This window comes from Enhydra lutris, unplaced genomic scaffold (genome assembly GCF_002288905.1).
Source record: "Enhydra lutris kenyoni isolate GAN:26980312 unplaced genomic scaffold, ASM228890v2 scaffoldscaffold68, whole genome shotgun sequence".
Taxonomy (NCBI): domain Eukaryota; kingdom Metazoa; phylum Chordata; class Mammalia; order Carnivora; family Mustelidae; genus Enhydra; species Enhydra lutris.
This window is the reverse complement of record NW_019154152.1, coordinates 1,100,111-1,116,179: the sequence shown is the minus strand read 5'-3', so window position 1 is coordinate 1,116,179 and position 16,069 is coordinate 1,100,111. Positions and strand designations below refer to the sequence as shown.

Genomic DNA, 16,069 nt, shown 5'->3' with positions numbered 1-16,069 from the left:
TAGCAGCTGGGTTCCCCCCTTGCCTCCGCATAATTGCTGCAACAGCCCTCCTGGTCAAGGATGCGAGTAAACTGACTTTGGGTCAAAATCTTATCGTAACCACCACACACGCTATTGAGGGCCTCCTCCAGACTCCACCAGACCGATGGATGACGAATGCCCGAGTAACGGGGTATCAGGTCCTTCTCCTCAATGAACCAAAAGTGACCTTCTGACCCCCAGCGGTGCTAAATCCAGCCACACTGCTGCCAGAGGAGCTGGCTGACCATCCACACGACTGTGGGGAGGTCCTAACCCAAGTCACAGGAATAAGGCCGGATCTCAGAGACATTCCCCTCCCCGATGCCGAGATGACTCTGTTCACAGATGGGAGTAGCTACATGGCCAATGGAAAGAGGTATGCAGGGGCTGCGGTGGTTTCTTCTGAGCAGGAACTCTGGACAGCAGCCCTGCCACATGGAACTTCAGCACAAAGAGCAGAACTGATTGCACTCACTAAGGCACTGCAGATGGCCAAAGGTAAAACCGCCAACATCTATATGGACAGCAGGTATGCCTTTGCTATTCTCCATATACATGGGGCTATTTATAAAGAAAGGGGCCTATTAACAGCAGAAGGAAAAGGAATTAAAAACAGAGGAGAAATATTGGCTCTCCTCCAGGCTATTTGGGACCCAAAAGAGGTGGCTGTTATGCATTGCCCGGGACACCAGAAGGGGACTGATCTGATTGCAAAAGGAAACCACTTAGCAGATCAAGCCGCAAAGCAAGCAGCTCGAGAAACAGTGCAAGAACTGGTTACACTCCTGGCTCCAGCCCTACCAGAAAAACCGAACTATTCAGAAGAAGATTTAAAGTATTTGCAGAAATGGGTTAAATTGGATTATGAAGGGGACTGGGCTAAGATTAAAACAGGAAAAATAATTCTTCCTCGAAGACTAGGTAAGAAGTTAGTAGATCAGATACATCAGGGTACTCATTTGGGGACAGGCAAACTCAAGGAGCTTATAGGCAAGCAGTTCCAGGTTTCTAAATTAGGGCGTATGGTTCAGGATGTAGTTGATAGATGTGCTCAATGCCAGGCAGTTAATGTGGGAAGAACTAAGATGGGAAGAGGGAAAAGAGTAAGAGGTAAGGAACCAGGAATTTATTGGGAAATAGATTTTACGGAAATGAAACCCCGAAAATATGGGCACAAGTATATCTTGGTTTTTGTGGATACCTTTTCAGGCTGGGTGGAGGCTTTTTCTGCCAAACATGAGACAGCAGGAGTGGTAGCCAAAAAGCTATTAGAAGAGATAATTCCTAGGTTTGGGCTGCCTCTTGTGATCGGGTCAGACAATGGCCCTGCATTTGTGAGTTCAGTCTCACAGGCATTGGCCAAGGCCGTGGGCACAAATTGGAAACTACATTGTGCCTATCGGCCCCAGAGTTCTGGGCAGGTAGAGAGAATAAACCGGACTCTTAAAGAGACTTTGACAAAACTAATTCTGGAGACTGGCGGTGGATGGGTAGATCTCCTTCCTTTCGCCCTCCTCATGGCCCGATGTACACCCTACTTAAACAAGGGGATCCCATTTGAAATAATGTTTGGGAGACCCCCCCCCCACTCTGTCCTCGGCTACAGGAGGTTGTCCTAGCAGAAATGACTGATCAGTCTGTACTTCAGTCACTGCAGGCATTACAGTCTGTCTTTAAAAAAGCCCACGCAGGGATCCGAACTGCCCACACTGGGACGGAGACAATGGTGGAACCACATCCTTACCAACCTGGGGACTTGGTTTTGATATGTCGCTATCAAGTGGGGAACTTGGAGCCTCGCTGGAAGGGACCGTTTACTGTTATCCTAACCACCCCCACAGCAGTAAAAGTAGAAGGCATTAGGGCCTGGGTTCACGCGGGTCATGTTAAACGATCCGAGAGTAGGGAAGCCCCGCAGAGATGGAAGCTGCAGCCGACAGACCCCGCTGACCATGGACTAAAACTAAGACTAAAAAAACTGTAAGTTTATTGTTGCTGTACTAAAGAAAAATTGGAGCAATAAAATGTTAGAACTAGCTGAAAAAGTCAAGGATTTGACTAATCTCCAAAGAAAAGGGGGGAATGTAAGGGTCTGCCCCTCCCAGAGGAACTAGCTTGTGGACCCTGGAAGTAGGGGCAGGGCAGGCCGGGCGGAGACGTCCAATCAGTGGGGCATGGGTATATCCACTGGGTAAATTGCGATTCAATTGGCTAACTGTGTAGGCATGGGGCTCAACTACCCCCATAAAGGTTGGTCTGCGAGGCTGGCGGGAGCAGAAAAAGAAGGAGAGCTGTCAGAAGGAGCAGAAGAAGGAGAGTCGGCGGGAGCAGAAGAAAGAGAGCTGTGACAGCTCTTGTAAGAGCTGTAGGAGCTCTTGTTAAGAGCTGTAGGAGCTGTAACAGCTCTTATAAGAGCTGTGAGAGTTGTGATAGCTCTTCTCAGAGCTAGACGAGCAGCCCCACCCACACCACGGCTTCGGCAGTGGCGCCGTGGGGAGCAGTGGAGCCACCAGCAGCCCCGAGCACACGAACGGTCCCAGCACGCCAGCGGTCCCAGCACGCCAGCAGCAGCCGAGCCACCAGCGGTCCCGACGCCAGCGGTCCCGACGCCAGCGGTCCCAGCACTCCAGCGGTCCCAGCACTCCAGCAGCAGCTGAGCCACCAGCGGTCCCGACACCAGCGGCCCTGCCGACACACAGCGGGGAATGGCCTAGACGCCAGCAACCTCGCTGCAAATGGCCTCGCTGCCAGGAGCGGCCTTGATACCCTGAGCTGCAGCTTTGCTGGAGCTGCGCCATTCCAGGGAGCGGCTTCGTCTGGAAAGAGGCTTCCTCGGTGAGCAGCCCTGCGGGAGGCAGCATCATCAGGAAAGAGGCTTCCTCCAGAGTGGCCTCTTTTTGTGAGCAGCCTTGTCCAAGGAGCGGCCTCGCCGGAGCAGCCCTTGTCCGGGGAGCAGCCTTTCCAGGGAGCAGCCTTTCCGGGGAGCAGCCCTGTCTGAGGAGCGACCTCATCAGCTGCGGCCTCGTCCTGGGAGTGGCCTCATCCAGAGTGGCCTCATCTACAGAAAGGCCTTGTCCAGAGCAGCCACGTTGGGAGCGGACTTGCTGGGGTCATCGTCGTCACCTTTTTGTAAGAGACAGCCCTGACTGGTCAGTTTGATTTTTGATGGTTGGCGTGAAATAAAGCTTTGATTGATTTTTGCTTTATATCAGTTTCGTTCCTTTGATCACGGACCCTAACAGTTACCACTGACCAATTAATAACAAGTGTTTCACCTGGCCTTGGCTATTTCAGAATTCTGCTATTGGACTAGATTCCAGGCAGGAATGACTGTGCATGGTGCTGGACTGTAAGCTCCACCAGGGCAGAAGCTATGATATCTCTATCTATCTATCTATCTATCTATCTATATTTATCTATATCTACATATTTATTATTTATATATTATTATTTTATGTTATTATATCACATATATTTATACGTATTATTATATATATTTATTAATTATTTTTAGAAGCTATGGTATTTAAATTAAAGTTTCCTGGGTTCAGAACTTAAGAGAACTTAGGTCAGCCACGAGGTAGGCAGCTCACTAGACTTTTGTAGTTTCCAACTGGGTGCAGTGCCACTAAGAGGGCCAGGCACTGAAACAAGCTCTAAATCCTCAAAGAAAAATCGGTCTGAATCATCTTAGCTGGTCCTTGAGTATCAACCCCTGTGCGCTAATCACTGTGCCAAGAGCTTTCACTCGGTTCAATACTCACAATCCTTTTCTTTTTCTTCCTATGGTTTGCAGTTTTTGAATGACAGGTAGCTAAATCCTAGTGAGTGTTTGTACCAAGGGAGTCTCACAGAGCCTAAGGTTACAGTAATGTTATTACAGAGTTACTCTCACAATCCTTTTAGTTTAAAAATTGAGATACTATTCAATTATATTAAAGTGATTTGAGTGCACTAATATTAACTGTATGCTTGATAAATTTTTACAGATGGATACCAACCAGATCAAGAGAAAGAACGTTTCCAGCTCCCAGTAGGTTCCCTCGTGCCCCTTCTTCCATCCCCGAGGTAACCATTATTCTAACTTTTGTCACCATCAGTAAGTTTTGTACGAAATTATTGTGGAACGACTGGTCCGCGGCGGTGGACGAGGCGCACGCTCGGCTTCCTTCCTAAAAAGCATCCCGCCGCGGTTCCAGGAGTCCACAGAGCCCCGGCTCCCCTCACATCTACCCAGCGCCGGACTCCACGTAGGCGCTGCGGGAGCACGCCACAATGGCTGCCCGCGCTCACCCGCGCCTGCCTCGCCGCATTCTCCCACGTTTCCAGTGGGTACGCCTCCCGCGCGAGGAGCCAGCCGGGCGTGGCCCTGGGCGCCACCCGCCGGAACCCCAGTGGCCAAGCGGACGCTCCTGAGCCCGGAATGTGGGGCGCGCGCCTATTGGTTGAACTTGCCCCCGTGGACCCGCTGGCCCCAGAGCCCGCCTCCAAGCCCTCTCCCGGCGCTCCCATTGGCAGTTCGCGTTCCCACCTCCCGACCCCGCGCCTGCTCCCGCCCCCAGCCAGCCTCGATGGAAACGGGGTTGGTGAGGGTGGGAGGCCCAAGCGAGGAGGAAGGGGTGAGCTTTCCTCCCGGTAAGGGGGCGCGAGAGACAAGACAGGCCAATCAGGACAGGACGTGGAAAAGAGGCGCCGCGCCAGCCAGTCACATCGCGAGGTTCGGGTCGGGAAGGCTGACGCGAGTGGCACAGCCAATGGGCGTGCCACTACCCGTCCGCTCTTCAGCAGCCGGTCGGGGGTGGTGGAGGAGCGAGTGAGGAGAGCGCGACGGCGGCCGCGGAGCCATCGCTGGACGGTCAGGGGGAAAGCGAGGCCCGAGCCTCTGCGTCTCGGTGAGAGGCGGCGACTGCCGGGAGAGGGGAGGCCGGGCAGCGGGCCGCTCCTCGCCTGGTCCCGGCCGCGGCTGCGGGACCCGGGGCGGCAGGCCGCCAGAGGCGGAGGCGACACCCGCCGCCCCGCCCCCGCCCCCACCCCGGGCCGCCCCGAGCCGGGGGCGCCTGCCTCTGCCCGGGTGGTCTGTGCGCAGCTGAGCCCGGGCCGCCGCCCTCTGGAGGGCCAGGCCGGCGAGCGGAGACGCAGGGAGGGCCTGGTTTGCAGCCGCAGAGCCTTGGGGGCTCCGCTTGGTGTGGGGAGGCCGTGGAGAGGTGGTGAAGGTGGGGCGGGGTACTCAACGGAGGAGCGGGCTTGTGTGCCCCGGGGCGGCAGTCGGAGGGGGCGTGTGATTGAATTTCTGGTCAGAGGGGGAAGAAAGTGATGGGAAAAGGGTGATGCTCAGAAAAGGGTGCCCGGGGTGAAGGTGCGGAGCCGGGGAATGTGGCTGGCCTTTTGGAAGTAGGCGCTGATGGAGTGGAGGGGGAGATCAGCTGGGAGTGAAGGGAGGGAAGGTTTTGAAGGTTAAGATCTCTGGACAAACGAGGACGAGTGGATTTGGAGTGAGAGGGACCTACTCAAACCGGAAGGTGACTGAGAGAAGATTTTAGATGAGGTGTGGCTGGAAGCTGTTTGACTAGAAGGCGTTAGGTGACCAGTTAGGAGAAAGTGTACAAGTTGCCGACCGTCGGGTGTGGATCTTTTATGACTTAAGTGAGCAAGAATAACTGTTCCTTTTGGGAGAGGCTGGAAAGCCGAGTGTTCCAGGTAGGAAGGCCTCAGTCAGCCAGGTTCATAGGTTCATACACTACTCATGAGGGCCAAGTACTCAAAGTTAATTCTCACTACTGAGGCTGTTTGTGTCTCCCTTCTCCACCCCATTAGTTCATCTAATTGTTTTGCCACAGTAGCACACACACCCTCTCAAAAAGCAGATATTGTTTGTTTTTCATGGATGGCAATGAGGAATCACCTAATTCTTTGTCTTAAAAAAATTAGAATCTGTTGGTTTAAAGGCAGCATCAGAAGGTACATTCAGAAAATCTGCCCTGTAGGGGAATGTCTCTCCTATTTTGTTGGACATAGTATAAAAATGATGCAAGATCTCTGAGAGTAACACAGTGAAAATTAACGTGGAAGTACAGTTCTGTTACTGTAAGATCAACCACTTTGATGCAGTAGAATTTGATTATATATCCCATTGTTAGGAAGTTTTTTAGTCTTGGGAAGAGCGTTATAGCTAAATAGGTTCAAAGTTCTTTTCACTTAGAGGAAAGAAAGACATGGTGTGTGTATTATCACTGCTGTTACTTCTCTGTTTAAATCTTTAGGAGTTTTTAGGAAGGAGGAGAGGGTCTGGACTGGGAGTCTGTGGCGTAAGGAGGAACTGTTTGTGGAGACCATTGCAAAAGATGCAAAAAAAAAAGTTTTTATTTGTGGGGTGTGGGCAGAGGTTGAGGACAGAGAAGTAGTAGAAACAAAAGTGGCCCACTCTACATTTTCAGTGGATTTAAATTGGAGGTGCTGATAGGCATCGAGGTGTAATTTCTGCTTGACGTTAGTACAAAAGGATTGTGAAGAGTTAAACACTTCTTGACAAACATAAAGTGTAGAAGACAGAAACCAAAGAGGGCATATGTCGTATAGGATATTTCCTTAGCCAGATCACCAAAGCATCGTAGTTAATGGACCATTCTTTTCTAGGAGATAGAAATAATTTCGTGGAAGTAATTTCTTGGCACTGCTATTCACTGATCACATTTTACCCTTAGTATAACAATACCCAAGTGCTGAGGTGACTCAGAGCAGAGAACTAATCCAAGTGGTGTGGAGTTAATCAGGGAAGGTTTCCAGGAAGAGGTTAGTTTTGAGACATCTTTAGAACTAGGAGTTTGGGTATGTGTTACTGGAAGACATGAAGATGACATTCCAGTAGTCAGCAACTTTGGACAAGAATGACACATTAAAAATGGTTTTAAGGAGGATGGAATATTTGAATGGAGATATAAGAGTGTGGAGATCAATTGAGTCTATGGTTGTAGTTTAGTTGAAAAACAGTGGTTCTGTCTTGTGGCTAGGAGAGAAGAATTAGAATAGTTAATGATGGATTGGAGACAGTAAGGGAAAGAACTCAAAAATATTTTTTGATATTTGTGATAAGAAAATATGTTGACAATAAGTTGGGTTATTGAGAGGTAGATTTGGTGTTCAACCATAAAACAATCAGAAACATTTTTGAGTCCTGTACTAGATTATATTGATAACAGTAGCAAAATTTACTGGGTTCCGCTTTGTGCCAGACACTGTTTTGAGCTATTCGAGCATCATCTTTCTTTGATTATTGCTGTTTTATAGATGAGGGAACTGAGATTCAGAGAGATTTAATTTGCCCAATGTCACACAACTAATAGGTGGCAGGTCAGGATTGACAAAGTCAGTAAATACTAATTGAGCCTAAGCTTCCTGCCAGGCACTGTGTTAAATGCTGAAGGTACAGAGTGGACAAGCAAATCCAAAGGTCATGCTGGAGCCATTTTTTGGGAGGTTGTCAGGAATTAATAGAAGAGAGCCAGTGAAGGAAGAGAAAAAGATGAGCTGGAGAGACTCTTGTAGATACTGAGGAATATATTGTTTTGGAAAATTAGGATAGAAATAGTTTTAAGAAAGAGGAAGTAGTTAACAACAAAATATGTAGCTGAGAGACTCGGAAGAACAGATTGAGAAGAAACTGTGAGTTAAGTCAGGAAAAAACTTGTGTGAATTTAGTCTCAAAAACCAGAATTAAGATAATAAGGTATAGGCAGATAGTTACGCATTATTAGTGGCAAGTGCTCTATACATAGTTAAAATATGATGGCAGTTACGGTCAAATTCATAGGAAAGATGTTGGTATGTCCCTTTCTAAAATTTTAATCTTTGGCTGCTGAGATCGTGGGTATTTTAAAAATGCTCATACACTTTGTATTTTCCAAGTTCAAAAAACAAGCATTACTTTTATAGTTAGTTGGGGAGAAAATCATTCTACTGAAACGAGCTAATAGGGAATATGTGGGTGGGCTTCTCTGCATTATGTTTGGGGAAGGGGAAAGATGGTCTTATTTCAGTGCGAATTGCTGCCTATGAGATACTTGGGTAGGTACATTCCTGTCTTAGAAATGACCAGACACATCCTGAAACTGTATATACTGAAAGATGGCATTTGCTTAATCTGAGGGATCAGGTTACTAAATCACCTTGCAGCATGGAGATATGGTCTTGGTTTTTCTGAACGTTTTTTTTTTTAGGGTTTAATAAATGAATTTAAGGTTAAACAAATGCATACCACTCATTCGATTGAGTCATTTTAACTGTCTTTTGGATTTTATACCCTTCTTTCTTCCTACACATTGGTTCTGTAGTTCCTCTCTTACTGGGTTTGTAATGGGCTTAGAGTTTCAGTTCAGTAAGATGATATGAAAGTGCTGAATTTACATATCACTAATTTAACCTAAAATTTGTCATTGTTTTCTGTTCCCAATTTGAAGAAGAAAAGAGACAAATTTCAAGACAATGAAATAAGCTTCCCTAATCAAATAATTATTCAAGAGCTAATGAGTAGGATTTGCCTCAGGATCAGTACAGTTTTATTCCAGTCTCTAAAATGGAGATGGAAGAATCTTGTAATTCAAGAATAGGATCTAATTTTTATTTTTATTTTTTTTAAAGATTTTATTTATTTATTTGACAGAGAGAGATCACAAGCAGGCAGAGAGGCAGGTAGAGAGAGAGGAGGAAGCAGGCTCCCTGCCGAGCAGAGAGCCCGATGCGGGGCTCGATCCCAGGACCCTGAGATCATGACCCGAGCCGAAGGCAGCGGCCTAACCCACTGAGCCACCCAGGCGCCCCAAGAATAGGATCTAATTTTTAGTTTAATTTGGCCCATAGGGACTGTGGGAGGAAACTTAATATTTCACCTAGGTACTGTACTATGTTCCTTAAATAAATTATTACATTTAGTTCTCATACAATTCTCCAAGGTGGAGAACCTCTTATAGATGAGAGAATGAGGCTCAGAGATTAATAACTTTCCAAATGTTGGAGAGGTAGAACAGAGATGAGATTGAAACCTTCTTTGTGGAAAGCCAGAATTCATGCATATGAGATAAAAGGCAAGAAAGACTTGTTTATATTAATATTTACAGTTTAAAAAAAATGCCACCAAAAAAAAATAAATAAATAAAATGCCACATAGCCTTAGGTGTTTAGTTATTTCGTTACCTTAGAAGATGGCATTGTTGCTCTGTGTATTTGTTTTATGACACTGGCTCTTAAATGATAGTGATTATTATGTGTCTTTTAAGGGTGCATTATATTATCTTTAGAGGGGTATGTTTTCACATTTTAGTATTTTTTAAAATGAAGATGTAATTTACAGTGTCTTTTTGAAAATGCTTATGAAATGGGTACTTTGTCTTTTTTTTTTAATTTGAAGATCTAATTCTGTTTATTAAATGATTCATGAATTGGACAACACCCCATCTAGTAAGTAGAGAGGCACTCCCAAATGTCTACTATGTCTTAAAGTCAAATGTGTGTCTCAGAATTGAGGAAGTGTGGTATATGCATATAGTCTGCATGTACGGGGCCTTAGGAGTTTGTTGTTTGCATTTTCTGCTCAGCTCCTTCCTTTACTTAGTCTATTACTTTTTTTTTTTTTTTTTTTTTTTGGTGTGGTATAATATAGAACTGAAGTATATATTAATAATAAAATACTCATTCTCTTTAGTTAGTGAATATTATAGTGTAGAAGAAAGTACTTTGATGTGGAAAATTAACATTGCACTGTGAATCAGCAGATCTGAGTTTTAATTTTGGTTTTGCTAGTAACTTGATGTGTGTAGCTTGAGGCAAGTCACTTCCCCTCTCTGAGCTTTAGTTTTCTCATCTCTAAAATGGAGTTGGGAGAGGAACTTACAGACTTGTCCAGCTTGAACAAACTATGCTCTCTCTTTAAAATTGTAGATGCCTTAAATCCTTCTTAAAAACTGTACTGCCCCGCATGGGGCTCTCTGCTCAGCAGGGAGCCTGCTTCCTCCTCTCTCTCTCTGCCCGCCACTCTGCCTACTTGTGATCTCTATCTGTCAAATAAATAAATAAAATCTTAAAAAAAAAAAACCTGTATTTATTAGCTTTCTGCTATTTTTTTCTTTGTCTTCATGTCTTTGCCTTCTCTCCTTGCCTTTTTTCTTTCTTTCTTTCTTTTTTTTTTAAGATTTATTTATTTATTTATTTGACAGATCACAAGTAGGCAGAGAGGCAGGCAGAGAGAGAGAGGAGGAAGCAGGCTCCCTGCTGAGCAGAGAGCCTGATGTGGGGCTCTATCCCAGGACCCTGAGATCATGACCCGAGCTGAAGGCAGAGGCTTTAACCCACTGAGCCACCCAGGCGCCCCCCTCCTTGCCTTTTTTCTCTGGATCCTTGAGAGTACTATCAGATCCAATGTATTAGAGAGGATGTGTTTTTTGTTTTTTTTTTTAAAGATTTTATTTATTTATTTGACAGATCACAAGTAGGCAGAGAGGAAGGGAAGCAGGCTCCCTGCTGAGCAGAGAGCCTGATGCGGGACTCCATCCCAGGACCCTGAGACCATGACCTGAGCCGAAGGCAGAGGCTTAACCCACTGAGCCACCCAGGCGCCCCATGGGAATGTGTTATTTTTGATAGCCTGCATTTACTAAGACAGGATATTTGAGAAAGTAGGTACTTAGTAAATAGTTAACAAATGAATCTATGTTTTATTTGAGTTTTATAAAAGGACCATTTAAATAAAATACCATACAGAAGCTGTTAAGGTTTCTTTGAAAGGTAGTCCTGCCTAAATAATGAAATGTGTTTGGTGAAGTAAATTTATCTGCTCTCTGTGGGGCAGGTGTCCACAGAAGAAGACTACTGGACCTGTCTTTTGAGAACTTCTCTGTTCTAGTAGGAGAAGGAATCTTCTTTGAACTTTGTATTATGGAAAGTTGCTGCATAAAATGACATCACTAACTTTAGCAATTACAAACCTGTGGTTAATCTTGTTTCATCTCTACTTCCACCCACTTGCCCCTTTTTTATTTTGAAGCAAATCCCTAAACATTTTTACCAGGTACTACCATACAACATGATGAATGTGACAATAGACACTAACCTAAGTGAAGTAGAAATTGTTCATTTAAATATTTTTGAGACGTGTGTTATACTGTGCTAGGCAAGAGAAATTAGATATAATAATCTACTGTAGGACGGGGTTAATGTAATTGGATATACTTAATATATATATATATATATAAAACAATATAGCAACATGAGATTATATACCAAAATTGGTGATATATATTTTAAATGAGAGATGACATTATTTCTGAATGAAAGGATTTAGATGGGGAAAAAGAATATTAAGGGGTGCAATGAGGGTGATCATATGGAGAAAACATATAGTTAGAAAAAATCTAACTTTAGGGGCGCCTGGGTGGCTCAGTCATTAAGCAGCTGCCTTTGGCTCAGGTCATGATCCCGGGGTCCTGGGATTGAGCCCTGCATCAGGCTCCCTGCTCATGGGAAGCCTGCTTCTCCCTTTCCCACTCCCCCTGCTTGTGTTCCCTCTCTGTCACTGTCTCTCTCTCTCTCTCTCTCTCTCTGTCAAATAAATAAATAAGTAATCTTAAAAAAAAAAAAAAAATCTGGGGCACCTGGGTGGCTTACTGGGTTAAGCCTCTGCCTTCGACACAGGTCATGGTCTCACGGTCCTGGAATCGAGCCCTGCATCATCAGGCTCTCTGATCAGTGGAATGCCTGCTTCCCCCTCTCTCTCTCTGCCTGTCTGTCTGCCTACTTGTAATCTCTCTCTGTCAAATAAATAAATAAAAATCTTTAAAAAAAAAAAAAGAAAAGAAAAGAAAAATCTAACTTTAGCTCCATAGAAAGTTTTATCTAAATCTGTATTTCTGTCTTTTAGACCCGTACAGCATATTATTGACATACTTTGATCTTAAATCAATATTTGAAAAAGGCCAGTTTCTGTGTTACAAGTTAAGACACACTTCTTTATGACTGTCACTGTCTGTGGTGAATTATTTGGCACATTTCATTAAAAAGCTCTAAATATCTTAGTACCACATGTATTAATGGATCCATTTTTTCTAGAATGTTTGTGTGTGTGCCACCAGCTTTCATATATAAATCATTTTGAGATCTTAAATGGTGGTGCGTACATGTTGTGTTTAAATGTTAACTGTTAGACAATTTTAAGATTACTTTGAAATACCTAGTTTACATCAATCTTGTCTTTTATGGAAATCTTGCCAGAAATATTGGCGTGACAAGTTTTCTCGCATGAGAAATCCTTGTTGAATTTAAGGAATTCTTAAAATTATATATTATTATTTTGGAGTATTAAATACTTTGAAGTATTAATTGAGAGTAAAATCTTAATATATGTTCCATAATGCAGAGATTTTTAGTCAAGGGTCATGATCTCTTTTGAGCATCTCCCCAAAGCTTTGTGCTATCTCCTTAGAAAAATAAACAGGAATCCCTCCTTGTTTGTAGTTTTGCTTTATGTGGTTTCAGTTACCCATGGTCAGCCTGGGTCTGGAAGCAGGTGATCCTCCTTCTGACATGTTAGAAAGTCGTAGTAGACTAATAGTAAGTCACAATTCCTACATCATTTACCCTCCTTCATCTCATCTTGTAAGCATTTTATCATCTCACATCATTATCAGAAGAAGGGTGAGTACAGTACAATAAGATACTTTGGGAGGAAGAAAGACCACATTCACATAACTTTTGTTACAATATATTGTTATAATTGTTCTATTTTATTATTATTATTATTATTATTCTCTTACCATGCCAAATTTATAAATTAAACTTACCATAGGTATGTATATATAGGAAAAAACAGTATGTATAGGGTTTGGTACTATTTGCAGTCTCAGGCATCCATTGGGGGTCTAGGAATGTATCCACTGCAGGTTAGGGGGGAATTACTGTACTTGCACACTTTGTTTTTCATATAATTTCAGGGGGTTAATAAGATTGAAAGAACCCAGGGTACCTGGGTGGCTCAGTCAGTTATGCATATGCCTTCGACTTAGGTCATGATCCCAGGGTCCTGGAATGGAGACCTGCATTGGGCTTCCTGCTCAGTGGGGAGTCTACTTCTCCCTTTCCCTCTGCCCCTACCCCACTTGTGCTCTTTCTCTCTTTCTCTCTCTCTCTCTCTCTCAAATAAATAAATAAAATATTAAAGAAAAAGAGACTCTCAGAACCCATTGTGGGTCTATGGATTCTAGTTAAATAAACCATTCTTTAATGTATAGGCAGAAAACATATTGCTAAAATTAAACTCATTTATTTTGGTGTGTACTGCTCACCTTTTATAAACAAGTGTTTCATTATTGAGTGATTAAAAATTATAAAACTCATTATGCGTATGCCTTATTTAAAAAAATAAACCAATTCTTTTTGAGATTTATTTTATTTTTATTTATTTATTTTTTTAACAATCTATTTTAGAGAGAGAGAGAATGAGAGAGTATGAGCAGAGGGAGGGAGAGAGGAAGAGGAAGAGACAGAATCCTGAAGCCGAGTTCCTGCCAAGCGTAGAGCCTGACGTGGGGCTCCATCCAGGACACTGAGATCATGACCTGAGTCAAAATCAAGAGTTGTCTGCACAACTGACTGAGTCACCCAGGCGCCCCTTAACCATTTTATTTATTTATTTATAAATAAAAAGATTTTATTTAATTATTTGTCAGAGAGAGCGCTCACACAAGCAGGGGAGAGGCAGACGGAGAAGCAGGCTCCCTGCTGAGCAAGGGCCCCCTGATGTGGGACTCCATCTCAGGACCCTGGGATCATGACCTGAGCTTAAGGCAGATGCTTAACCGACCGCGCCACCCAGAGACTCATACTTATGATCCTGAGATCAAGAGTAGCATGCTCTATCAACTGAGCCAGCCAGGCACCCCCAAACAATAGAACAATTCTTAATTGGATTCTTAGGAAAAAATAAGCTATAGCTAGCTTAATAAATATATTGAATGATTTTATCAAAGATTTTGGAGTAAGTGTATGGTATTTCATATGACTGCTATCCATCCTGAATTAAGAGGAAGTAAATATAACTAAGAATGAATAAATGTATACATACCATTTTTTTTCAAAGGTAAAGGAAAAAGCTACTTTGGCCTTAGCTGCCCTTATATAGTTGAGACCTGTGGAGAAGAGGGTCTGTTAAAGTATTTTGAGTTGTACATTTGTGTTAAAATCATTCCTGTATGTGATAACAGGGCTTAGAAATGTGTTTGGGCTGAAAGGATTGATTCTCTTTAGAGCCCTGAAATTGTGTTTATCATCTATCTAGTTTGAAGGATGGTCCTAAATAAGTTTCTTAGAAATATGTGGTTTTAAAAGGTTGTGGGTTACACCTAAAATGTAATCATAATAGTAGTTTTTAGCATAAGCAGAATCTGCAGGAGATTGGAACAGTTGAATTAGCTGCTATTGAGACATTTGACTGTTTGAAGATCAGTGAATTTTAGGTGTATTGCTTTAATGTGATAACCTTCATGACCTGTTAGAGTTAATAATTATCTGAGTAATGTTCTACTAGGAAACAGCTTATTCTAATACACAGTATTGACATATAGACTTTGAGAGCTAGGAAAAGGAGGATTTAACCATCAGTGATTTGGGCTCCTTTTCAATGAATTCTGTGAATGATCGGAGCATTTAAGGTCAGTTAGGTGGTTACTGGCAGTCCCAACAGTATAGTTATTCATTACTGATTTTTTAAAAAAGTTTTTAACTTATTTAAATTCAGTTAGTTAACATATAGTGTATCATTAGTTTCAGATGTAGAGTTCAGTAATTCATCAGTTGCATATAATACCCAGTGTTCATTACCTCACATGCCCTCCTTATTGCCCATCACCCAGTTACCCCATCCCTCCACCCACCTCCCCTCCCTCAGTTTGTTTCCTATAGTTAAGAGTCTCTTGTGGTTTGTCTACTTCTTTGATTTCATCTTATTTTATTTTTCCCTCCCTTTCCCCATGATCCTCTGTTTTGTTTCTTAAATTCCACATATGGGTGAAACCGTATAATTTTTTCTCTGATTGACTTATTTCACTCAGCATAATACCCTCCAGTTCCTTCCATGTCAATGTAAATGGTGAGATCTCATCCTTTTTGATGTAATGATGAGTAATATATGTTTTATATATGTATATATATCACATCTTTTTTTTTTTTTTATAAAGATTTTATTTGACAGAGAGAGTGATCACAAGTAGGCAGAGAGGCAGGCAGAGAGAGAGGGGGAGGCAGGCTCCCTGCTGAGCAGAGAGCCCAATGTGGGGCGCGATCCCAGGACCCTGAGATCATGACCTGAGCTGAAGGCAGGGCTTAACTGACTGAGCCACCCAGGTGCCCCTATATATCACATCTTTATCCATTCATCAATGGACATTTGGGCTCTTTTTATAGTTTATCTATTGTGGACATTGCTGCTATAAACATTGGGGTGCAGGCACCCCTTCAGATCATAGTGTTTGTATCCTTTGGGGTAAATACCTAGTAGTGCAATTGCTGGGTCATAGTATAGCTCTATTTTTAACTTCCTGAGATTTCTCCTTAAGGTTCTTGAGGAACCTCCATACTGTTTTCCAGAGTGGCTGTACCAGCTTAGGCATTCCTACCAGCAGTATAGAGGGTTCCCCTTTCTCTGCATCCTCACCATTTGTTTTTTCCTGACTTGTTAATTTTAGCGATTCTGACTCAGGTGAGGGGGGTGTCTTATTGTAGTTTTATATTTATATTTTCCTGATGCTGAGTTATGTTGAGCATTTTTCCATGTGTCTGTTGGCCTTTGTATGTCTTTGGAGAAATGTTTGTTCATGTCTTCTGCCCATTTCTTGACCGGATTACTCATTACTGATGTTTGATATGTTGTGCTTACTGATTTTGGCTGTCTTCATTCTGGATCTGTTTCTGGAGAAGGAAGTATCTTTACACTAGCGTTTTTGTGGCTTTGATTCTCAGTTGATAAATTGACTAACAATTACCTGGATTTTTATTCTCTTACTGTTTTTAC

The 16,069-nt window shown here is 43.2% G+C and overlaps 1 protein-coding gene across 2 annotated transcripts in view; it reads left to right on the top strand.

Annotated features, from left to right (window-relative positions):
• The first annotated feature begins 4,823 nt into the window (after positions 1 to 4,823).
• Positions 4,824 to 16,069, top strand: part of LOC111159421 (fatty acyl-CoA reductase 1) — a 63,648-nt gene continuing 52,402 nt past the window's right edge. For both annotated transcript variants that reach the window (XM_022521873.1, XM_022521872.1), the window contains exon 1: positions 4,824 to 4,913. The gene's annotated coding sequence lies outside the window, so the exon portion shown is untranslated. The remainder of the gene's footprint in view (positions 4,914 to 16,069) is intronic.